Source organism: Ammodytes marinus, assembly GCF_949987685.1.
Source record: "Ammodytes marinus genome assembly, chromosome: 4".
NCBI classification, from domain to species: Eukaryota; Metazoa; Chordata; class Actinopteri; order Uranoscopiformes; family Ammodytidae; genus Ammodytes; species Ammodytes marinus.
The window spans coordinates 15,362,259-15,388,980 of record NC_137233.1 but is presented as its reverse complement, the minus strand read 5'-3'; positions in this window follow the sequence as shown (position 1 = coordinate 15,388,980).

Below are 26,722 nucleotides of genomic sequence, written 5' to 3'. Positions count from 1 at the left end.
TGTGTGTGTGTGTGTGTGTGTGTGTGTGTGTGTGTGTGTGTGTGTGTGTGTGTATCTTTTTTCTGACTGTGTGTCTTTGCATTGCATGCCTGGCACTCCAACTATCTGTCTGCTTTGGCTGTGGCCCGGCTGTTGTTTCTCGGCAGGCTCACGCTCTGGAGATAAGGACAAGAGAGGAATGAAGATAGTGCTGAGGCCCAGACATACCCCCCCTTAATCCCCGGAGAGCCAACACTGTGATAGCCTCATTCCAGTCCTGATTTAGTGACTCTGACACTACATAATTACCCTGTAAGCACAGATAACCACAATCTGTATCAATGAGCAATTAGTGTTGACATGGGCTGAAGGCCCCCTTGGGGATGCCAAGCAGAACGCTTGGAGGGATGGTGTTCCTACTTGATCTCCGGAAGACCTTACGACAAAACGTTGAACCAAAGTTTGGGAAAATCTGTTTCCTACAAAAACTTGATTCTGTCATAGATTTTACACATTAGCTGCAGCATCACCTTTGTCCTTTGGAGATCTGCGAACAAAACATGATCCAATCCTGTGTTTTGTGGATCAAATTATTCCAGCTGCATACTCCAAACATATGTGAATTTGGCAGGTTCTCCGAGGCTAAATGAACTGTTGAATATGCTTCTGCAAACAAGTTCCTCTCTACTCGTTGGGTCTGTTTGTTCAATAGCAGGCACGTCAGCTGTAGGAGTGTGCAAGTTTGATGGCGCGCAGAACCCACTCAAAAGGCCTTAAAAAACAAGAATTAATATTCATAGACACACATGTGTAAATGTCAAACAATCATATGACAATTTTGAGGGATTTGACAAACTTGTCAGGCAAGCTTATGGACCAAGGTGCCTCTCCTCAGCTGCAAACGTGCATGAGCAAAATTGCTCATGCAGAAATTTGCCATTGTTGGGGGAGTTGGAATCTCTTACTTGTAAGTTCTGTCTCAGCCAGTTCAAACACAGCTCCAAAAAAAAAGATTTTTATTTATAGGTCGAGGGATCCATTTGTTTATCACCTCACATGCTGCATTTTTCTTAAAAACCCATTTGAGTAAAAAGAAAACTCTCTGTCCTGCTGTCAGTACCTCCAACCGTCCTCTGCCCAAATTCCTGACCCCTCTGCCGTCTCGACAGTGGCGCCCTCAGACCCTGTGATTTACTTGGAGGAACATACATAACCTAATAAGTCTGAGTGAACACAACATGAAAGTCAGTAGTGAGGTAGTGAAGGCCATGTGACTTTCTTGCAACAGTTAATTGTTTCCCGGGATCATAATGATCTTGGTACCATAAAGTCTCTTTAGAGACTTTAAAGTTAATAAAAGCCATAATGGGTTAGGAGGATAGTAGAACAAACAAAGTGTCTAACAAATATCTGATTCTTTGTGGAGAATTTGTATCGTCTTACCAATTATCAACATAAAAATATTTATTTGATTAACACCAATATGTTATGAGAAGAAAATGTGATAAAGGTGATTATTAACAAAATCATAAAGAATGTTTATATTCATGGTGAAATTATTTTATTAAAGCTGAATTCCCACGTGATCCTGGACTCTAGAAACTTCTCTTTTCATTTCATTTATTTATTACGGCTCACGGCCATAGCACATGGCATGGAGCACACAATTCAACTGAAATCATTACAAAACAAAACAATGGTGTACGGCAAGGAAAAACAAAACAAAACAAAACAAAACAAAAACATCACTTAAACAATGGCAAAACATTTCTCAAAAAGGCACCTGTTTTAACAATAACCCCTGGCCTACTTGCCCTCAAAAGTGAAATCAATTTGGTCATGGATGGAAAATAAACATAATAATTTGGCAGATACTTTTTTCTAAAATACATTACATCCACATTTTTACACTCAAAAAGTACATGGTATTCATCTCCAACACAATTAGCATCACAAAGGTTGCATATTCTTTGATTTCTTTCCAGCCCTTTGTATCTTCCTGTGACTTTAGGTATGCGGGTGTTATTGGTTCTAAAATTGCAGATGGCCTGTCTGGACTTTTGATTTTCATACAACAGATATTTTTCTAGTTTAAACTCTTGTTTAAATTCTATGTATAAGTCACAGGAAGTCATGCTTGTAAGCTCGCTCTGCCATTTCTGAATGAATTGATCTTTTAACCTCCGCTCAACAGTTCTTTTCAGCCAGTTAATGTTGTTGTATTTTTGTGTTAACCAGATGTATGACAACCCGCAGTCATCCAGTATCTGTTTCACCTGTGATACCCAGGGTGAAGCATACACACTGCTGCTATGCAGGCTGTGTAGCTGATTGTACATGATTTTACTAAGTTTACTGTCTTTACTTTCTAACAGTCTCCCCCAATAACTAATTATTCTTTTTTTAACTGTAGCACAGAGTGGGTACCGTCCAAGTTCCCCATACACCATATTACTGCAGGTTGTCATTTTTACTTTTAAGATGTACTTTAGAAATTTGAGATGTAGTTTTTCTAACAGATATAGTTTTTCAAACCCCCACACTTCACATGCATACAACATAACTGGAGTAACCAATTTGTCAAAAAGGTCCAGAGTGACTTCACCTCTGTTTTAACTTGTTGGAAAGGTTTCAACATGTATTGAATTGAGTCCACACCCAGCCATTTCTATTAAGATGACTTTTCATGTGGATTGGCCAAGGATTTGATTATTAACAAATCATTATTGAAAAGTTAAAAAGACTGCACTGTAATAACCATTGGGCCTCAATGTTATAATCTAATAGCTTTAATTGTATTCCACCATGGTTCCACCATGCATTTTTCCTCTAACTTCCTTAAATGAAAGCACTTTTCAAGCAGCTCCTCAAAACAATCGTCATAAAGACGTCATAAAGCTCCCTCAGATTCACAGTCTGATCTGGCGACAGACGCAGTACATTCTTATGAGCACTCTTGTTTTGGTGTCATGCCTTTACAGACCTCCGTGTAATGGTCGGAAAGGGAGCTGCAAGAGAAGTTTTCTCCTGAGGCTGAACATTCCCTCCCTTCATCTCCTCTTCCCTAGTGGTGTGGCTGCAGAGAAAGTGGAGGCTTGTTAAAATCAAGGGCCTTATGTAATCATACTCCAAAGAGAGCAAAACAATCACAACTCAGCACGGCCGAGAGTCAAAGTTCAAGAGAGACATGTTTTTCATTTTGAGAGAATACTCCAGGGTCTCCAGAGCAACTCTGTTGGATCGACTTTCTGTCAGAAAAAAAACAGGAATGCATGACCCAGCATCACTGATGCTCCGTTCAGTCGGAGCAGCCATGTTTTTCCTTCTGACTCCCCCATAGAGAGGTTATCACCCCACCCAACAAATCGCCCATACCAGACTACTTTAAATAGTTTTTTCACTACATAGTTTCCCAAATAATTTGTTTTAATATTCTATATTTTTTGTCATCAAAGCCCATGAATGGATCCTAACAAGGATTATAATTGTTTTCTTATTCATAAAGTAGGGGATAGAATGAGAAAACTAACATATGAGAGACACATTCCTAAGACTGATATAATATCCTCTAGACAGTAAATCACCATGATATTGTGATTTATAGTATATGCTCCTATTCAGCCACTACAGCATTATTGAGGCCAGAAAATTATGTTGAGCAATAAGGCCGTGACATCCGGGGCAAACACACTTTGAATGTCCCCAAATTTTCCTCATACAGGTTTATACAAGATTTTTACTCATAGTGACATATACTCAACGTCCTGGTGTGGTTGTCATGTGACAGCCATGTGACTGTGTCAGGAAGTGACTTCCCAAAGATTGCAGTGTGACAGCTGCACCCAATTGGAGAAATTAGCAAATTTCAAAAGCTTGTTTTTTGTTACTAGAGGTGAGTTAAAACCCATTTAACACTTCTAATTCTTTAATAGGTTGGGTAACGCTTTATATTAAGGTTCTTGTTATAAGCCTTAGTAAATAGGTAATAAGGACCTTATTAGATGCTTATTAACATTAATTTGTGTTAATAAAACTATATATAAGTGTTAATAATAACATAATAAACATGTTGACAGTGTGATTATAAGACTTTTATAAGCACTTATAAGACACTTCTTAACTATTAATTGATTGCTTAATAGCATTAATAAAAGTCTTATGAGTTTCTGATAGCTGTTAATAAAAGCGTTACAAACCTATTTATTGAGTCTTACTAACTTACCTATTATGTCATTGTTAAACCTTTACTAAGCATTGTTTGTTGCTTTATGAAGGTAAACACATCTTTATTAATCAATTAATAGCAGTTAACTATGCTCTATGAACAATGCTTATTAAGGTTAATAAGTCCTTTATTAAACACTTTTTAACAGTTAATAAGTACTATATCTTGTCAAGGAGGATACAATGAGAATTAGAAAAACGACATGCAAATACAATGTTAGAGCGGTGAAGGTATTTGATTAGCTTTAATGTTTTTCTTGTTGAAGTACCTTCAAAAATAAGTTTTCTGAGTTTGGTTTGCAGCGCCATATCTTAGTAGGCTAAAGTCACTGATTTTCATCCCTCTTTCCAAAATGTTGTCTTTTGGCATGTAGCATAATGAGTGCATAATATATTTGTTTTTGCTCTGAAGTGATTATTTCACCTCTATGTGTGCGCACACATGTTGAGTGAGTGTTAAAATTAGATGCCCAGAGAACGTAGTATATTTTTCACAATCTATGATGAATATGACTCGTATGATCGGTTTGCTCAAATCAGATCCTTAAAGGGCTTTTATTTTGAAGGTAGTTGTAAAACCGGAAGTTCCGTGTATGCAAGTCGCTGATGGCTTGACGCCAGATTGACGGCCATGCTTGACATAGTGTTTCACGAAAGTAAGGAGAACATGTCGGAGTCGTCAGCACCCCAAACCAGGTCTCTGAAAAATAAGAGGGTGAGGTCCGAACTGGAGGATGACTCTTCTGGTAAGTTTAAGAATGTAACGTCATAGTAACGTTAGCTGGTTCTAGCTAGCTAGTTGTTTGCCTAGCTTACATTACTTTCTTTCAGAAGCTTTGGTGAGCTTCCTTTTTGAGCTAACGTTTAGCTTACACTATCATAAAAACTGCAACCAAACTATCTATTAACAGTTGTGTCATGCTAGCTTGTCAGGAAGGGGCTAAGTAATGCTAAATGGTTATTTCTGTGCTGACCCAGATGCTGCCCAAATTGTCCCAACTGCCAAACTGGGTCTACAGAAATATAAACATGAGCTGGCCAGGTTTAAATTAGAATGCCAGGATGTAAAAATAAAAGACCTGACAACGGAGAGAGATTTATTTCTTGAAGGGACAACTATCTGAATGAAAGAAAATATTTACTCTTTTCGAATAATTTTCACCATTACAGACTATATTTACTTTGATACTGCACCCCTTTTTGCAGATTCCATGTCCAAATGACTTAAATGCTTAGTGTAACCTGTCTGCTATCTGTCTAATTGTGATCAATGTTTCTTTGTGTTGTCTTTATACAGTAACAAGAAAGACCAGCCTGACTCAACCTTCCCCTGAGGCTAAGGAAAAGCCCGACTCAGAGTCAAGTCCGTTGTCTTGTGACTCCTCTGACCCCTCCTCAGACGATGGGAAGAGGAAGTATAGCAGAAGTCAGCATTGTACTGTTGCAGAGGGGGCCAGCAGAAGAAGGCTTTTTTTTTTTTTTACCACATACTGTATATAAAATGATCTATTTTTGAATTGTATTACTTGATTTTATTTCAATACATTTTAAACATTTAAAGCGGCAACGAGTAACTTTTAAATATCTTTTAAACAGCCTCATGTTTCCTCTCATAATCATAAATTACCTTTAACAGCAAACGAGACCATCAGTGCAAAGAAAGACGTTTTTATATAGTTTTTATTACTGCATTTGATCTGGTCGTACACCCAGTCCGATTTTCGGTTCACGCGTGCATGCTCTATGGTCACATATCCGTATTGGTCACAGATTTCAGTGTGGCGCAGTTACGCGATTTGAGAAGCCTATCCCTCCAGGCACGGACGTAATTTGGGGGGGGGACACAGGGGACATGTCCCCTGCACTTTTTCAAAAGGCCGTTTTGGTCCCCTGCACTTTTTACCGTCCAAAAATAATGTTGCGCTATAGTAAACAGAGACATGTCAAGCACTAGGACCAAGCGGAAAACCGCCGCTCAAGCTGAAGCCTGTTTCCCTGAGTTTAGACCGCCCACAAGCTCCTCGATTGGCTCTGCCGTTTCTTGTGTGATTGGCCGTCCCCGCTGTCACTCCATCTTGCGTGCACACTCAGTACACCCAATACATCCATGGCCGTGTCTGAACTGCCATACTAGCGTCCTACATCCTACATACTCATGCATACTCTCTACTCAAAGATCGATTGTGTATGCGAGCTGCGTCTAAACGTTCTCAGTTGAAGTATACTCAAGCAATGAAGAATTTCTTCTTCTTCTTATAAGATTCAGGCAGTTTAGACACTGTTAAGCTTATAACCGCCCTCTACAGGTTAGATATTGAACTAGATTTTTACAGTCCTGTGTTCATCATCTGTGTTTTAGACCTCTTGTTTTATAATAATGATGTTTTGAGGCGGAGGATCCCTCCGACGCTCTCTGTCCGGCTCATCAGCACTCAGCTGTCTGTGAGTTGAGCTGGACGAGCCGCGGTGTGTGGAACAGCGATCTGTTCTAATCTCTCTCCACTATCAGACTCACAACACTCATTTCACTTAGTGACTCTAATGTTGTTAGGTATTTATCTTCATCTCTTATCTATTGTAAGAGTTTATGAATGACTGCACGTACAGTTGTCAGATCGCGGAACCCCAAACAATGTTGTTGCCTAGCAACTTGCTCGAAAATATTTAATTTTCCTGGGCGGGTAGAATTGACCCAGTGCATTATGGGGCGGTTGAGTAGGAAAAGTATACAATCGATTCATACCCAAAATCTTCCCGGAAGTTAGTACTCATCCGGGAATTTCTCACATACCCAAACTCGCATACCCAACCGTCACATACTCAAATTGAAGTCAAAATGAGTATGAGTAGGACGTTAGTATGGCAGTTCAGACACGGCCCTAGATGAGTACACCAGTCTGCTAGTTGTCCAGAGGGATATACTACGAAGCGAGATTAAGGGCTGAGCGAGGTCTGTTGAGTCTAAAGCCAGCATTTTCAGTATCACAAAAAGGTTTATCAGTATTTTCCGCTGCTCTCAGTGTATAGCTCTTACCCCATGATATGAATATCAGAGGTTTCATTTACATTAATGTTTGAATCGTGTCCATGTGCGTGCGTGTGTGCGCGTGCGTGTGTGTGCGCGTGCGTGCGTGTGTGTGGTAATTAGGCGCCGACATGTCTAAAAGAAGAAAAGTGGATATAAGGGACTTCTTTAGAAGTCAAAGTGTAAGTTACTCAAATAAATGCATTACACCCATAGATAGTAATTACACCCATCCTGCAACACCTTCACTGGCTCCCAATAAAGCAGCATATCCACTTCAAGATCCTCCTCATCAATTAGCTACAAAGATCTCAATAACCTTGTCAAGTGTCTTTGAGTTTTATTGAAAGTGCTGATAAATAAAATGCATTATTATCATCATTATTATTATTATTTTAACTGTAGAGCCCCAACAATGCAAATATTTTAAAAAGCTTATATTTAATGCCAAAGAGATACACTTATGTTCATGTATTATTTTTATGTTGAAAGGCAGCAAAAATGAAAAAAACACCAACAATGAAAGATTAGGGAAATTACAATGAAATAGATTACAAATGTGATTTTATACATCAAAACTCATGATAATTGTGAAATTAGAAGTTTTTTCCTCTATAACCATATCATCAAAATTGATGATTGTTGCACCCCAAATTGTCGCACTGTTCATGTTATGCATCAACATATTTTTGTCAGGTGACAGAAAGAGATACAGGAGGAGAGGCTAGAGGAGAGCAGGAGAGGCTGGAGGAGATGGAAGACAAGAGGGTGGAGGAGGTAGAGGAGGAGAAGCTGGAGGAGGTAGAGGAGGAGAAGCTGGAGGAGAAGAGGCTGGAGGAGGTAGAGGAGGAGAAGCTGGAGGAGAAGAGGCTGGAGGAGGTAGAGGAGGAGAAGCTGGAGGAGAAGAGGCTGGAGGAGGAGAAGAGGCAGGAGGAGGTAGAGGAGGAGAAGCTGGAGGAGAAGAGGCTGGAGGAGGAGAAGAGGCTGGAGGAGGAGAAGAGGCAGGAGGAGGTAGAGGAGGAGAAGCTGGAGGAGAAGAGGCAGGAGGAGGTAGAGGAGGAGAAGCTGGAGGAGAAGAGGCTGGAGGAGGAGAAGAGGCAGGAGGAGGTAGAGGAGGAGAAGCTGGAGGAGAAGAGGCAGGAGGAGGTAGAGGAGGAGAAGCTGGAGGAGATGGAGGAGAAGAGGCAGGAGGAGGAGAAGAGGCTGGAGGAGGTAGAGGAGGAGAAGCTGGAGGCTCACAGGTGAGGTTGAAAGAATAAACATATGTAAATCATGAGATTAAGCATTGTGACAAATGTTAGGGTGACGATAATCTGTATCAGAGCTTTCAAAGTTCAAACACGTGCATCTATATATTTTGTCAGATGAAAGAAGCAAACTGGACAGGTACAGTTTTATATTGAGGCCAGCGTACTAAAAAGTTGTCTAAATGTATTATTTTATTGGTAAGAAATAGTAGCGACTCAGTAGTGAGTTCATGAGCTGGGTCAGCAACTCACAGTAGGGAGTTTATGTCATTTATATGTTGGTCTTGCACCTCTTTAGTTTGTTTTCAAGAATTTTTTGGAGAGTGCGCATTTTTCTTGGTTTTTCATTAGAGTTTTATTAAAAATGTGTGTCCCCCCCACTTCTGAAATCAAAATTTCGTCCTTGCCTCCAGGTGAGGGAAGGGGAGCGGGAGCCTTGTTTGAGACAGTTGTTTGTCGTCATAATGACTGATAACGGGGCTGAACCATAAAAGAAAAAAAAGAAAATGCAATGAAGAAAAGCGAAAAGGGAGAGTGATAGTCGGGCGGGAGGGCGTTGCCAAGCAACGTATACACAATTTCACGCAGCGAACGTAGACTGCAGTGTTTACTCCTAAATGAATGAGCGGTAGCCTACTAAAACAAAGTTTACTTTGCCTCACCAGCATCATCAGATGACCATTATTCATCTGAAATAGTCATTATTTACAACATAAACACATTACCTCATCGTGATCCATTCTAACTAACTGCCATCTCTCGTTCATTCGCTTTGTGTGGGGACACGGACTCGTTCAGCTCCGTGAGAGGTGACAATGCATCAACTCATTGCAATCAGGTGTGTTTAGCACTTACTGGCATTAGTTGATGCTGTGTCACCCATAGACTCACGGAGCCGAAAAGAGTCCGGTGCCCTCACACTTTGCTTTCAACACACGGACACGCACCATATTGCTTCCTGATTATTTGAATCTGAACGCCCTGCACGAGCTAGAAAACAGCTTCACGACAGCTGGCGTCGTAATAATACTACCGCTTTTGTTCAAAGGTGTCGCCAACGTGCCGACTTACTCGTAGTGGCTTTAAGCCTGACCAATTTTCTTACTATTTTGTTGACACAATCGGGGAACGGTGGGACTTGAAAATATTCCCACCTCCAAAGTGGGGAATGACAAAAAAAGTTTGAGAACCACTGGGTTAGCATCTATTAGTTGTATGTGGTTTTCTGCTTGTCCTATCTGCAACAGTATAATGCTGACTTCTGATACAGCAACATCTCGCCCAAATTCTTATAGTGAGGATTGCCATCTCCATAAGGTTACAGATTCAATATGCAGAAGCAACTCATACAACCCCACGTCGTTTTATATTGTTTTACCTACAACAGAGTTTTTTTTTTATTATTGTTTGATGAAAGTTTTTTTTTGCTCTACTCGTTTAATTGTTTTGTTGTTCTTATTCATTTAATATTTTAAATTAATAGTCTTAATCATTGGACACTTGAATTGATGTCAGGCAGCATTTTTATTTTACAAAGGTATTTATTTTTTTACATTTAGTAAAATGTTGTTCATGAAAGTTCTGGGAAACAAACAAACACGTTTACAATTGCACAGTTGTTAAGTGTTTTTTTTTCTTTAAAAGTAAGTTTTTGTGCTTCACCTCTCTAACATTGTATTTACATGTAGTTTTTTTAATTCACATTGTATCCACCTTGACAAGATATAGTACTTATTAACTGTTAAAAAGTGTATATTAAAGGATTTATTAACCTTAATAAGCATTGTTCTCGCTTTAGATCCAGTACCTTCACAATGCATTATTACCTGTTTAATAAAGGACTTATTAACCTTAATAAGCATTGTTCTCGCTTTAGATCGGGTACCTTCAAAATGCATTATTACCTGTTTAATAAAGGACTTATTAACCTTAATAAGCATCGTTCTTAGAACATAGTTAACTGCTAATAAACAAATAATAAAGGTGTGTTCACCTTCATAAAGCAACAAACAATGCTTAGTAAAGGTTTAACTATGACATAATAGGTAAGTTAGTAAGACTCAATAGATGGATTTGTAATGCTTTTATTAACAGCTATCAGAAACTCATAGGGCTTTTATTAATGCTATTAAGCAATCAATAAATAGTTAAGAAGATTCTTATAAGTGCTTATAAAAGTCTTATAATCACACAGTAAACATGTTTATTGTGTTATTATTAACACTTAAATATAGTCTTATTAACACAAACTGATGTTAATAAGCATCTTATAATGTTAATAAGCATCTTATAAGGTCCTTATTACCTATTAACTAAGGCTTATAACAAGAACCTTAATATAAAGCGTTACCACAACGGTATATAGAACAAGTTAGGTAAATATCGCTGTGATGTAAACGTCACATCGGGCCGTGAGCCTCAAAATAGTCATAAAAATTAGGTAATAAGCTAATCAATTAATTTTTAGGGTTTCATTCATTTTGAATTGATAATTGATAGGTTTTATATAGCGCTTTATTGCCTTGGCACTCAAAGACGCATTACAGGGTTCCTGGTTCAATTCGTTCACACACAGTCATACCGATGGTGGTAAACTACGAGAGTAGCCACAGCTGCCCTGGGGCAGACTGACGGAAGCGTGGCTGCCATTCAGCGCCAACGGCCCCTCCGACCACCACCTCAAACATACAGCAATCATACACATTCACACAAGGCAAGGTGGGTGAAGTGTCTTGCCCAAGGACACAACAACCATGACACAGGTGGCCGGGCGGGGATCGTACCGCCAACCCTTGGATCGTTGGCCAACCCGCTTAACCACCTAAGCCACAGTCGCCCCGATATATGTTCTTTTGCTAAATTCAAAGTACGTTTGAACAAATTTAAACAAATTAATGACAACACATTCTAATATTAGGATTAGAATTAGAAAAAAAAAAGTTTGGATAATATTTTGGATAAAAAAAAATTGAGAAAACATCAGAAATGTGTTCTATGTGGTCTACTTAGTCTGTGTTCCATTACTCATATTTTTCCTAGAAGTAGAACTGGGTCCGGGTTCTTATGGGTTAAGTTCATCCAAAAGGTGTTGGGGTGAGCCCAAAGGTCTCTAAATTCAGAAAACCATTTCTCTATTGGCTTTGTGCATATGGGGTTGAAACTCCTCAAGCTTAACACAAAATGTGTAAGCACTTCGGGTGATTAACAGAAGTATTTTGATTTCTGAACTATCTCACCCAAAATATGAACAGATCAAATTATCACAACATAAATTAGCAGATATTTTTGGTCATATACTGTACCATGCACTGCTCTGTTAATTAAACATTGCTTAGTGATGTTATTTTACTTTGTATATAATGTGAATCTGATTATCTGGCATGTTGGCGTAAACATGAGCTCAGCTGTATTTGACCTTTGACCTCCTGCTGCTTGATGAGCCTCTGATGACACTGCAACAGCTGTGGCTGCTATTCTTTCAGCTCACAGACACTGTGTGAATGGAGCATCATGTTTGAAGTGTGAGGGGTAAGCACGAACAGTATGCGATGGACTCTGTAATTAGAGACCCTCAGTGCGCAGGGAGAGAAGTCTGTAGAGCTGTAAACACTTCCGAAGACTATCCCTCTCCTTTAGTCTCCTGCCAGTGCCCTAAAAGTACTACAGTAAACATTGATGCCCCTCTGGTAGAGCTGGTATCAAGGAAAGGTTACAATAAATGTTAAAATTTAAATGCGCACCAGCTACGTGCTGCCATCTCTGCAGTTTTCTCATTTTGAATTCCAGTTCTCCATATGACACCAAAATGTGTGAGGATTTACATCAGCAGTGAGTGAAAAGGTATTTGCTTGAGAATCATGCATGTGCAGATTTATGTGTGCAGGTGCCTGGGTCTGGGTCACTTAGGTTGATTAATTCTGACACAGGTTGACAGTTGTTTTGCAGCAGTGATGTATTTTATCACACATGTGCAGGGGATTGGAGAGCATTTAAATGGGCCACCTTTCCCCCGTGAAAGTGTCCTTTTATCTTAATATGCTGTGAAGCAGGTCTGTCGCTCCTAATATGTCAGAACGGCACTGAAAGGGCATGTGTGTAGTGTAGCCAGGGTCTCGAATAGTAACTGGCTATTTGAGAAAATAAATGTGTGTTTTTTTTCACAATCAAAACAATTTGGTTCTTTATTGTCTTAACAATGTGCTTGTCAAATGGCCCCGTTTTTCTTGATAAAAAAAAAGATTTCCACAAAATGGTTACCTACAGAGTGAGTTCTCCACAACAGAAGAGTATTGTCTTGTGCAATATGGCACAAATATTGCACACAAAGCATACAGCAATATATGAAATATTTCAGTGTAATGGTTGTGTTTAAAGTGCAAAAAAGTAAGAGGTCCTTCCACTCAGGGATTTTTGTTAAGTTTAATTATTTATTAATGTATTTATTTATTTCTCATCATAGGCTATGAAACACCTTCTGACATCAGACTAGGATGCTCTGTCCTCTATGTCCAGAACTCACAATCAGTCACTCATCTCTTAACTGCAGGGTTGTTGTGATACTTCTCTCTTCATTTTTCACACAACCACTTCAGTCACTTTTTCATGTGTCCAAATAAGTGCATGAGTGGACCACCATTGGGGAATATATGTCGGAAAGTATGTGCCTTTAACCCTATTTTTATTATGCATTGCATAGAATATCAACAACATCCAGAGTCTGTGCATTAGCCAGGCCTTCCACCCAAACATTTTAAACTAGTTATAAGATGTTATTCCTAGGATTAAATAATATTTTGTCTGCACTGCTGGTCATAAAGTGCTATAGGCAAACGTCAAATCTATTTGGGATTACCGGAGTGTTTCTAAGGGCTAACATATGTCAACAGTGTGTTACTTGCACTCTGGCAGCTGATAATAAGGTCCAAACCTCCAGGTGGAGTTGGTGTGGACAGGCCATTTTGTTCTCACAGGCACACAGGGAGACAGACTCTGGGTAATCTCATTAATCTTTTAGTTCCGTGACATCCAGGCCAAAGAGAGTAAATAGTGAAACAATGCCATTGGTGATCTCCTTAAATGCATGAGGCAGCTTATCAAGCTTTGATTTATGGTGTTACTCCCTCTGGGACCAAGGAAGACGAGAGGAGCAGATCTACAGTGACAGCGGTTTGAATTAGTCGGCAGGCTCGCTTATATCACCACTGCCTGAATGTGTTATTTGAAAGAAGTGGCTTCTCATTACAGTTTGATATGAGAGTGTAAATGCAAGCAAGCTGAAAACACATTTGATACGACGTGTTATGTCTTCTATTAAAGAATTCCAAACTTTACAACTAGCCTCAAGCTCACTTGAGGTAAAGTAGTAACACTTTGAAATCACTTTGTTGCAGGAATTTTGGATTTCTTGAATGTATTCAACCAGCTGATATACAGTAGTATAAGGGATGCTGATTTTTTATTAAATATCCTATTTACCGATTAGATGTATGCAATGTATTAAACAGCAATATTCAGTATGGGACATACTAAGAATTACATTTCTGTGTCCATGTGTGGCCATTATAAATAATGTATTTATAGTCATTTCTAATGACTTAGATGCACTTGTGATTCATATCTGAAGAATATATATTTAATTAAGTCAAAATTGCACTTAGGTAAAGATATAATATGAAAGACCAAATGTGACATAATCTTATCAAGAACCATGCAAAAATAAAAAATGGACTGTGATATATAAATCTACAAATAAGAAGAAATCAAACATAATATTAAATAAATACAAATGTATCAACTGTTATAATAAGTGGGATAGGTCATGTTTTCAGATAGGACATTTTCGCTGTTTATTAATTTTATTTTCAAACAAAGTCTGTATAAGAGAAACTAAACATAGTTCAGTATCAAATGTACAGTGAAAGGACAGTATGCCATCACCACGTCCCTTGAAACACTTCCCCTACTATACCAGGCTGCGTGTTGAATCTAGGGGGATTATGGGATCCTAGAAGAATCAAATAATATGCCATCATGTTGACAGACACGTTAAGCTGTCTACATCTCCTGTGTAGCTTTGGCTACACATGGATATCACATGTGAAGCAATAATTGCTCACATTTGTTCCCTGCAGGCTGCTGTGCAGTACATGGCAAAATTATCTTCAAAACTGAAGCTGGTATAAAATAAAAATAGGAAACTGCGATGGCCAGTACAGTAGCTACACCTCTGCAGCTGACACAATAGAAACAGTGAACCGTAGAAAAGAAAACACTTATAATGTACGACTGTTCAAACAATATTAGAATTATGGGATTTTTTTGTTACTTTACTTTTCAACAGAAATAGACTTTTAAGTAGTCTAACAGATGTGGATGAGGTCAATCATTTTTTACTCAGCTGTTGGTTATACCCCTGGAGATGTCACGACCTCTACCTGAAGCTTCTTGTTGCAGTGCCCCAGACATTAATCTCAGGCAATACTAAACATGTCACAGAGCCTGAGTGGATCTGGAAAGGAAGAACGCGCCGCTTAGGAAGTGGAATTCTCTGCACGGCCATCAGTGTTGAACCGTACAGTACGCACGCATCTCACAAGCTGCCTGGAGGCTGCTCAACACTCTCCAGAGCAGATGGACTTCCGTTAAGGTGCAAAGGGCAGAGAGTTTATTGAGCGCAAATCCTATGGGTGTCTGACTGACTGAAAAGGGGGAAGTTCATTCTTCAGATACAGACAAAGACACATTATTGAACCAAAAAGAGTTGGTTGAGTTTCCTCAACAGGAGAGATCTGGTTTTTAGTCATTGCGGCCGTTGCACCTGGGGTCTGTCATCCTGGCCTGGAAGAGGGCCTCGGTTTCACAGATGGCAGAGCTGATGTGGGCCGCAGGCTTTCCACACAGGGTTTTTGATTACATGACCTGGTTTCAGTGCTTGAGGAAGGTGTGGAATGAGGAAAACAGTCCATCTGACAATGTGCAGCTGCTTTCAAAAACAAGAAATCAATTTTCTCTCGCCTGCTAATTAAAATGTGTGATGGTAGGGTGCTGTATCATCTATTTGAGTGTTATCAACACTGTAACTGGCCTATTTTAACATTTGTTGACAGCAGCATTATCTACAGAAGCGTCAGCGATAATGACCTCTAAAGTAAAGGATTTGTTTCTGTCAGATACAGTATGCCTCAACACGTCCTGTAGCAACACACAGGCAGACCACCAACATTTCTTCCTGTTAAGATCCGATCGTGAAGGAACTGACCACCGTTAGAGGTTCAGACCCGATGCTGTCCATTAAGCACTGCTCTTTTCACTTACTCCGAAGGCCAAAATATTAACATGTGTTGCCTTATTCCATGGATCCACTTCCCTAATCCAACCCACATGTCATTGTCAGCACCTCTGGGTGACGAACTATTGCCCTTTTCAGACCATGAATACACACATGACACCAAGGGATAAATTACCAGTCACAAAGTAATTTAAATCGCACAAAAGAAACTCTGCATGCTTGCTTATGGCATATACAGTATCTTGTGTTTTGATAATACATTTTACATGATTTGCATTCCTATTTACCGAACTCTCTTGTGACCAATCAAAAGTTTGAGTTGTTTGCTAGATGACAAAGTCTTCAAGGTCGTGGGAGTCAGCAAAAATCCTACTTTAGCAGCCAAACGAGCCATCTGCTTCATCTCCACTGTTAATTGGCTGCAGGTTCACATGTTTGCGCAGTTTCCTTACTTCATCCCGCCTCCCTGGACACTTGGCTTTATCTCTCGTTAGTTCTGACGTCACGAACGGTATGTGCAGTATGTGAAACATTCTGAGTTTTGAGTTGTAATTTTATTTTTTTTAATAAGCAGCAACTCTGCTACAGATGAAGTCCTTCTCAGATGTTTTAGCTTCTTCCCATAACCTGTCCTCACCTAATAGCACCCTCCCCACACACAAACACACATGACCTACCTCATTAGTGTGCTTGGTCTCCATGGAAACACTAAACAGGTGACAGTATTCCAAAGGGGGAAGGTTTGGGGAACTAACAGGCAACCATCCTGCATGTGTATCTTAGAACACGCGTGTGTGTGTGTGTGTTCGCGCGCGCGCGTGTGTGTGTGTGTGTGTGTGTGTGTGTGTGTGTGTGTGTGTGTGTGTGTGTGTCTAGCTGTGCTTCCTGTGTTGGCTGTGAAGTCTAGGACTTTGGCTGTGATTGCGCTCAGACTTAGCTGTGTGTGGAAAGCCAGGACAGTGCCAGGTCAGAGTGACAGGACATGTCAGCTGCCACTAGCCAGTGAAGTCCTCGCGCTTAAGACTCAAGCAGCTCCATTCTTTGCAGAACCACATCAAGGCACATCTCTGAATAATTCAAAACATTCAAAAAGACAGATAAGAACTTTGCTGAATTATCTGTCATGTTGAACAGCTGTTAAAATGATCATCTCCAGAGATGCCAGAGGAAAAAGAGAAAATTAAATTCTTATTTGCTGTTTCAATAATAATGATAATAAATTATGTATTAACTGAGCACATTTACAAACTTCCCACAATCAGTTAAAAACAGAATCGTACTTGTACTGTATTTAAATCAATGAATTTATAAAACTTAATTAAATAGGTGATGAAAAATAAAACACTTTTGGATAAAGTTAGAAAAACAACAAGGTAATAGCACATAGAAATAACACAAATGTAGACCCTTCATCTGTGTATGATGACTATGAAAAGGCTAAAGAAAGGAGCTGGGAGCTATTAATGTTATATTGATATAGAAATATTTCTTTAATTTTTTCTCTAACAGATAATCACACATGGCATGATGAACTGAATGAATCATGATTTATGTGGCGTTAATGCAGTACTTGGATCAAATTACAACAAGATTATCAGAATATCATTATGAGCATGTTCACACACGGATGAGTTGGACTCGTGGTGACATTAGCCAATGCCAGTCAGTAAAAGTTAAAAGGAAGTGGTGGCTTAGAGTTTAATCAGCTGAGAAAATATACAGTTAGAGAATGAATGCTCAGATGCGATAACAGACCAGACAGTTGTTTGTGCATATAGGGGGAAACAACCGCAGGGTGGCCTGGTGGAGTGGGTGCAGGGATAACCCCAATTCAGAGCATGACCGGTTCTTGTGTTAATATGTAGGGCAGCGTTAATGTCATGCCCGTGGGTTTGGAGGTACACACTGGGCTGGCGGATTTCATGTGGGGGTGCAGGGTCAGATCTAATCATGTAGTTCAGTTAGGAAAAATCATGCAAAAGTGCTGAATTGGTTGGAATGAGATGTTATCTCACACGCTGGGCTCACTGTCGGGCACATAACATGCCAGAGTGGACAGATGAGTCAGTCAACAGCCGACTGTCACAGTGGTTTTCTTTCAGCCATGACAACAATCATACACTAACCTTGACCATGTGGTTATAATTGTAACATTGGCAACAAAGAGTCCCCAAACCCTAAAGAAGTAGTCATTGTAGCCTGAACCACAATGTTTCCCTGAGTGTAATATATAGTACATATATATTTCTAATTCTCAACCAGGATTTTTCCCCAAAGCCTACGAATTCATGTTTGCACCTTAACCAAGCCACATTTTAACGATAGCCTTGTCAAATCATGAAACATGAGTATTTTTCCCAACAGTGATTGATAATGTTTCTGAGAGGAATAGTCAAATGATATCCTGCCAATAGGGGGATCAGATCAGGAAATGCTTCTGTGTCATTAAAAGTGATGTTACAAATTACATACTTTATTGTTTCATTTATATTGGGTTACACAGACATTTTGACATGTCATAGAAGGAAAGGCACAAGTGTTATTAATAACATTGAAAATTGTTCTGTCCCATAAAAGTATTCCAGTAAAACGTGGCAGTGTGACAATGAGCCAGCTGAAGCCATCAATAATTGTGTCACTTACACCTTTGCTTATCTAACTGTTTCCAGTGAAAAAAGCATAAAGGGAACAGTTTCTTCAGACTGTCAACATGAAAAGAACTAGTTAATATGCACTTCAGAGGCAGACTCTCTCAGTATGTGCCTTAAGCCCATGCTTCTGTGAGATCCTGCTGTGCCCGTAGACATCGTTGCAAGAGACATCCCAGGGAGTGTTGTACAGTTTATGTCGCCATGGTAACATATCTCAGTTGGGATGTCAGGGAGGTTAAAAATGGTCAGGACATGTACAGTACATTCAAATGTCACTACAGGTGAATGCACACCACCCCTTCCCCCGTGGGCTCTAATGCTTTGACATGCAGCAGCTACAGCACTGAGGGATGACATACATAAGGAGGACGGAGGAGATACTTAAAACATCAGCGTGTCAGCAGCTCTCTCTCCACGGTGGGCCTACTTCCTTTGCTTGTACAGTGCAATTCACTGCAGGTGAGTGTATGGCTTGAATCTGCTAAAGCTTCATTAATATTAAAAATGGAACCTGCCAGCAGGCAGTGAGCACAGCTGTGCCTGAGAACTTGATGTGTGAGAGGCGGAGAGCTCCTCCAGCTGTGGGAATGGAGAGGAAGATGTGCAAAAGACTGTGAGAGCCTGGGACTGCAACAGACTAGACGGAGGTTGAGCAACAATCCATGTGTGGAGTTAGAGAGTGTGAAGAAATTATCCATTTGCGGAACTGTCACAATCACCTTTAAGCACATTTTTTAAAAATGCCATGCCCCAAGATAAATTCAGTGTCGGAAATGTTTACAGGTTCCTGTAGATATACAAGTACCCTAGTAGTGCCCTCCTCTCCTACCTGTTAACGAGAAGTGACACTAAAGATGTGGCTGATTTCCTAAACAGCCCTGCCAGTCGTTTTGCATTAGCAGGGATGACAGCTGATTAAAAGAGGGAGGCAGAACGTGGTATCTCGCTGAGTGACACTCAAATGAGGGAAACGTGAGTAAGGCAACAACCTGTGAGAGGCAGGAGCTTGATTACTTGTTCTCTCTCTCTCTCTCTCTCTCTCTCTCTCTCCCTGGCTGCTTGCATGCTCCCCTGCGAATTTTAATGAGAAAAAGATGCAGATGCAGATAACCAGATGAGTATCTATCAGCACAAAAATGTACACCCACAATTAATTTAGCAGTATATCATGCTGTTTAACACTGCAATATGTTATTGCGTTAGTAGTGTCTATTCAGGAAATAAAACAACACTTAACTCCTCAGAGGAATCAAAAGACTGTCCTGTTTATAGTCACTTCTTATATATTTATATTTTCATATCTTCTTCTGCTTTTGGCACTTCACTATTTGTATCTGACATTCAACCATAGAATGTATTACAAAAAGGAAAAATAGAATGCAGGAACTCCCCTGCTGTTTGCAGTAAGAGATTAGTGTATGTATTGTGATTGCTGCTGCATTGTGTTTGCCCTCCCCTCATCATCTCTTGTCCTACAGAAAGCACCAAGGTCTGCCGTTTCCTCAGGCATCTCAGCCCCTGATGGATCCCATTTGAATTTAATCCGCCTTCTACTCATAACCTCAACACATTGATTGCCATGTTTTACACAAATTAACATGTCATCAAGACATCTGAAAGGAAAACAACAAAGCATTCATGCCACTAAGCATTTCCCATACGTATCACTTTACATAACATTGGTTAGGCAAGTAAGTACTGGAGAGGTTAGGGGTCGTGTCAGAGCCCAGTGACCCAGGTCCCGGGTAACTCGGGAGGGAAGTCCCCAGTGTGGCGTTCTGAGGTAGCTCATATTGCAAAGACGCCTAAAAGTCACCATCCTTCAGGATAAGACGGCTGATATAACGTCCACCGCTGAGCCCCTCTGACCCCCCCAGTCAAAGATTACTAGACCATTATTCACGCATGTAAAAACAAATCTGCTTATACTCCTAAAAACCTTTTTTAAACCGAGAATCCTTTAGTTAATTCAAACATAGATCGATTGCCATGTCAATGCTAGGGTTGGTAAGATCAATTGTTATGTTGCTTTGTTACACCCGGGTCTGGAGCTCTGTAAATATCAAACTTTTTAGTTTATTGGATTTTAAAACATTAGGCTTTGCCACTAGATCGTGAACATGATGTGCTGCTTACCAAGTCAATTTGAGCTTTATTATCCATCCAAAATATGTTGTAGGCTACATAATAACCTAATAATTTCACTCACTCATCAATCGCTTATCCGGTGGGGAATCCAAACTTTCCTTTCCCCGGCCACATTAACCAGCTCTGACTGGGGGATCCCAAGGCGTTCCCAGGCAAGTGTGGAGATATAATATCTCCACCTAGTCCTAGGTATTCCCCGAGGCATCTTCCCAGCTGGATGTGCCTGAAACAACTCCCTAGGTAGGTGCCCAGGGGGCATCCTTACCAAATGCCCGAACCACCGCAACTGGCTCCTTTCTATGCAAAGGAGTAGCGGTTCCTCAGGAATGACCGAGCTTCTAACACTATCTCTAAGGGAGACGCTGTGATGTATGGGCTTGTGCTTTGGGTTTTCTTAGTTTTGTTCTATTCCCCCCACTTAATTTGCCACTGTTTGAGTGAGCAGGTGTGCAGCCTCACTCGCGCTCAGGTGTTCTAATCAGTGAGCAGCATAAAGCAGGAGGACAACCTCAGTCTCGACCCCTGCTCTGCTCGCTGCCATGCTTCTGACCTGTTGTTACCATGCTGAAGCTCTGTTGCTGCCGGTGCCCTTTGGTTCGTATGTGTGACTTGTAAAGAGCAGTAGTGACCATGCTCACATTTATTTTTTTTTATGTTCACCCTTAGTTAAGTTTATGCTTTTGTCTTGAGAAATACATATTATTTGACTGCCTGACTCTTTTTGTTAAAGTCCCTACCGCTAGCCCACTTTGGGAACCAACGCCAGCCACCCTCCTGAGAAATCCCATTTCGGTCGCTTGTACCCACAATATTGTTCTTTCAGTCATTGCCAAGCCTTAAAGACCAAAGGTGAGGGTAGGAATGAAGATCAACTAGGAGATCGAGACCTTTGCCTACTAACTCAGCTCTCTTTTCGTCACAACGGTAAGATATAACGAATGCAATACCGCCCCCCACTGCTCTAATTCTAAGGCCAAGCTCACACTCCATTGTCCCCTCACTCACGAAGAAAACCCTGAGGTACTTGAACTCCTTCACTTGAGTTGAGGTCTCATTCCATACCCAGAGTAGACAAATTATTAGTTTCCTGCTGAGAACCACGGTCTCAGATTTAGAAGTGCTGATCCTCATCCCACCTGCTTCACACTCAGCTGCAAACAGATCCAGTGAGAGCTCAAGGTCACTTCAGGATCACATCATCTGCAAACAGCAGCAATGAGATCCTCAGCTCACCAAACTGCAACCCCTCCCCCCATAACTACGCCTCAATATCCTGTCCATGAATATCATAAACAGGATTGGTGACAAAGCTCAGCCCTGGCGGAGGCCAACCCACAACGGAAATTAGTCTGACTTACTGCAGAGAACCCGTCACAGTTGCGCTTTGAGTGTTATAGATTGGATGGCCCTGATAAAAGACACCATACTCCCGCAGCAACCCCCACAGCATCTTCCGCAGAACCCAGTCATATGCCTTCTCTAGATCCACAAAACACATGTAGACCGGATGAGAATACGCCGATGCCCCCTCCAGGATCCCTGTGAGAGGAAAAAGTTGGTCAGTTGTTCCATGGCCAGAACAGAATCCGCATTGTTCCTTTTCAATCTGAGGTTCGACTATCGACCAAACCCTCCTTTCCAGCACCTTGGTGTACACTTAACCAGTGAGGCTGAGAAGTGTGATACCCCTGTAGTTGGCATACTCTCTTGTCCCCCTTTTTGAACAGGGGAACCCCCACCCTGATCTGCCACTCCTTCGGCACTGTCCCAGACATCCACGCAATGTTGAAGAGACATTTCATCCAAGAAAGCCCCTACACACTCAGAGTTTTCAGCATTTCTGGAGGGATCTCATCAACACCCAGCTGATAATTTATAAAATCATAAAGTCTTCTATTTCTAAATGTTATTATTTTATGCTTAAGTCTGTAGCGCTCAGGTGTTCACAGAAGATGCAGATGACATCATCTGTCTTGACCAACTTTGGCCTTTAACGCCATGGATGCATGAATCATGTGCATGCTGGTCCGACTCCAACTTGGATTAAATTTGGGATACTTCATATACAGTATCTGCATGGGTTTTCACAAGTCGAAATGTGGGTGCGGGTTATTAAACACTGATGGAGGTCTCAGTTCTCTTCCTCACCGCTCTGTCATTTGCATTTTTTGCCAGAACTATTTCTTAATTCTACCAACCCCAGTTTCAGACGTAATTCAAATGGACTTTGTATAACGTCAGCAAGCATGACAGAGATTGTTGGGAATCCTGATCTGCTTTGAGTGAAGCTAGCACAGCCTTGACTAGCATGCTTGTCAAAGTAAGCCATCCATGGCTGCTGTCCTGGGCATCATGCCACAGGTCTATTGCTGGAGATATGAACTCTTGGGAATGTTGGGATAAACAGTAGGTCACTGTATGATACAGTGCATGTTCTTTTTCCTGAAAGATAACAGCACATAGAAGAAAAAGCGACTGAACGAGGAGAATGGCAACAGAGAAACACTGCATGGGAATAGCATTCAGATAAGGTATATTTATATCTTATGGTATCTTGCAAATCAATCAAGGTTTGTCTGAAGTCTATTGACTTCATCAATCATGGTGTACAACACTTGCCACATTCTAAAAGAACTATTTAATAAACTTAATTTGTACATTCAGTTATGGTGCCATGAATCTGACTGTACCAATAAAGATAAAGATTCTGGACCTCTTTAAAGTAAAAGTTTGACATTTTTAAATGCACATCCTTGCTTTTTTGCTGATAGTTGGACAAAAATATCGATACCAGTCCTGTGTTTTTATTCTGATATGAAGCAGTCAGCTACCAGTTTGCTAATGTTAGCATTAGGACTGAAAAATGGGGGGAAATGGGTCCGGGTTTGTTCACAGGTAAAACGATCCAAAGTCTCAAGCTCAGTAATTGTCACATTTGTTTAATCCATAGAAAAAAGGAACTTATAACACCATTTGTGGTTTTTACGGGGGGTTATTGTTATTGTTTCTTGGCCAAGCTCCTGGAGTTTTCAGGAAATCACTACTCCTGGGCAAGAAATAGTCCTGCAAACAAGCCCACATAAACCACAATTTAATAATTTAAAATGTTAATTAGCAAAACCGTCGTTTCTAGTCGTGAATAAGCTAAGCTAGCTTGTTACTGGCACCCAAAGTCCTGACATCAAATCAAGGCCAGCAGCTATCCCCATAATTTCTGTTATTCAGTGCTTACCTCCCATTCAGCATCCATTGTCATTGGATGCTAACTAACTAAGTTTCATCATTTTATAAGTTGTAATATAAGTTAAAATTATAAGTTAAGAAGTTAAGTTATGTACTAGACTCACCAACATTACATCTGTCGAGCTGTGACATTTACCCCACAAACATTTCGGGCTCTTAAGAATAGGGCCGCTTAAATACATAAATATTGAAGAAACAAGATACATTGTACATTTAAAAATAAACTAACATATTTATCCAATCATATGAAGCAAGCCACAGGAGATACAGTTCAGAATGGCTCCAGGGCTGTTCACTTTGACACAATACTGAATGGACAAACATGGTATCAGTGATGTCTTATCATTTGATTGGCAATAAAGAAAGCAAAGTGCATTCATTATTTATAATCACAACTATTCCAATGAGGGGATTGCCAATTTTTTCTCTCTTTTTTAAGAAATATTTTCCCAGTTTTACCACTTACATTGTTTGTATTTTTTATTTATTTTCATGCTTTCAGAGTTCTAGTCAGGGCTGTACGCTTATTTTTTTTAGGTGGTAGCACTGGTGCTAGCAAGCAAAAAAATTCAGTAGCACAAAAATAAATTTGGTAGCACACAAAGTATGATCGAAAACTTGCATAACCTTAACCCTTGCATTTCGCTCTAATTACCTTTGAGCGTGTTATCTTGGTCTCATTTGAGATTCTCAATTAATATTATATCCTAGTGTGTGCAGTAATAATTATGGAGAAATTAATAGGGTTGCACTGATTGCAATTTAGACAAAAGAATCTAACCTGCCAATTACAATTCTTTGCTGATTCAGAATTATTATTATTATAATGTCCTTCTGTTAATTAAAACCAAACTTTAAAACATTAAACATAGCCTATTAAATAAATAAGTATACATATTGGTACAATTTAGGATAAATTAAATAGGTTGTTGTGAATGTGTTGGGAGTAGCTTTTCAGTTGCTTATTTAAAACTTTGTTTAAATAGACTAGGCTACTGTTGACCGCTCGCTGCAGCTGAATGAGTTGCCTTTCAAGCTAGAAAAAAGCGCTAACTTCCTGTTCTTACCGGCTTCAAAATAAAAGTCAACTCACGTTTGGCTAGTAACAGGCTTTTAATGTGAAGGCGCACAGGAAATGTTCTGTTTGTACACGCGCTAACTTAACTGCGGTAATGTGCCGTCTCCTTCCGGTAATTACCGTTGGTGAAGTTTTTATACCTAGAATCGCTGCACGAGCACAGATCCCGAGGACACATATCTTTCACCAGCCAAAGTGGAGGGTGGACTCAATAACTTACTTGCCTAAGTCTACATTTACCCCCATTTGGAGTATTAATGTAGAGCCCTCTAAGCAGTGTTGTGCAGCGCTCCTCTGTGTTTCAAAGACAGCCTCTCCTCATTAGCAGCCTGTCGCACGAGTGCGAATGGATTTGTATTCATCATCGCACGTGATCAATTTCAGTAGCATATGCGATCAAAACTGTCGCACTGTACAGCCCTGGTTCTAGTTCTATTTGTTCTAAATGAACCACTGTTGCCAGTACCAGAAACGCAAAAGGCATAACTTCCTTTGTGCAGTTCACTGAGAGGGCCTCAACAAAATGTATCAAACTGTGTATGACTTAAATAAGTGACACATTCAGTGACAGAGTACCAAAATAGGCACATATTGACTGTACACAAAAATGAACGGATGGAACGGGCTCTTTTTTATACAAACATAGATTTGCAGGGCAAATGGACTTTGCGACTGAAAACAACGCAATACACAAAGGAAAATGTGGAAAAGAAAATGTCTGCTGCCACCTGCCTTTTGTCACAGCAGGTGGGTTTTTCTTCAGTTTGAGGTGGATGTGTTTGTCTGTCTCTGTTGTTGGCAAGCCAGGGGTGAGAGGTTTGACGGAGGCTGCGGGGCACTCATGAGAGGCTGTCTGGACCCACTTGGTATGCTGCGGACTCTCAAGGGGTAGAAAAGGACGGGGGGCTTTGGTCTCTGCTAATCTAGTTGGCAGATGAATGACGTCTCGCTGTCCATCAAAGTGTGACCTGGGGCATACTTTTAATGAGATCCATTCCACATGACAGGCGCCACCTCCCTGGGCCGTCTGTCTAATCGCCTCCTCTGTTCCGATCACACTGCTGACGACATGTGTTGCTGCTTTACGTATAGAGTTAGTGTTGCAGCGTGTCTATGTGTCTCTCTGCTTGCTTGTGTGTGTGTGTGTGTGTGTGTGTGTGTGTGTGTGTGTGTGTGTGTGTGTGTGTGTGTGTCATGGGTAAGCTGCACAGTATGTCAGTTAAAATGTCCCAGAAAAGGAAGCGATTTTGAAACCTGTCAAGCTCAATACGAGCCCGTCAACTGCTTCTGTCAGGCACCAGCCTTAAAGTACAACATTGTTTTCAGGAACAGCTTATATCCCTTTGAAAATTAGCTTGTCAGCTGTTGTATAACAGCACATGATAATTTATTTTGAGCCAGTACAAAACTCACGTATAGACTTGAGATGCTGTGTAGCTACAGTTTACATGTTGTGATGGCAAAACAAGTTTGTGGAGGCGAGAGTATTAATTCAACTGTTGAATCTGTCAACCTTGCTTTAGAGTGAATGCACTAATGATGAATGTATGTGTATAGGCCAACATCCATTAAACGCCAAGAAGGAAACTGCTAGAGCATCTAAGCCTTGGCGGAACTGACTTGGCCTGTTGGTTTGTATCAGAAACACATTTTACAGGGAGGTTGTGCAACCAAGAGACTTAGACAAAAAAACAGTAAAAAAAATACTACATATCTACACAAGGTCACACAGAACAGACACGTGGGATCTGGGATTCTGGCTCCAATGGTATTGCACAATATTTTTCTGTAGTCATTACTCAACTTCAAAGCTGTCATTCTTGCAGTCAAAGACAATAA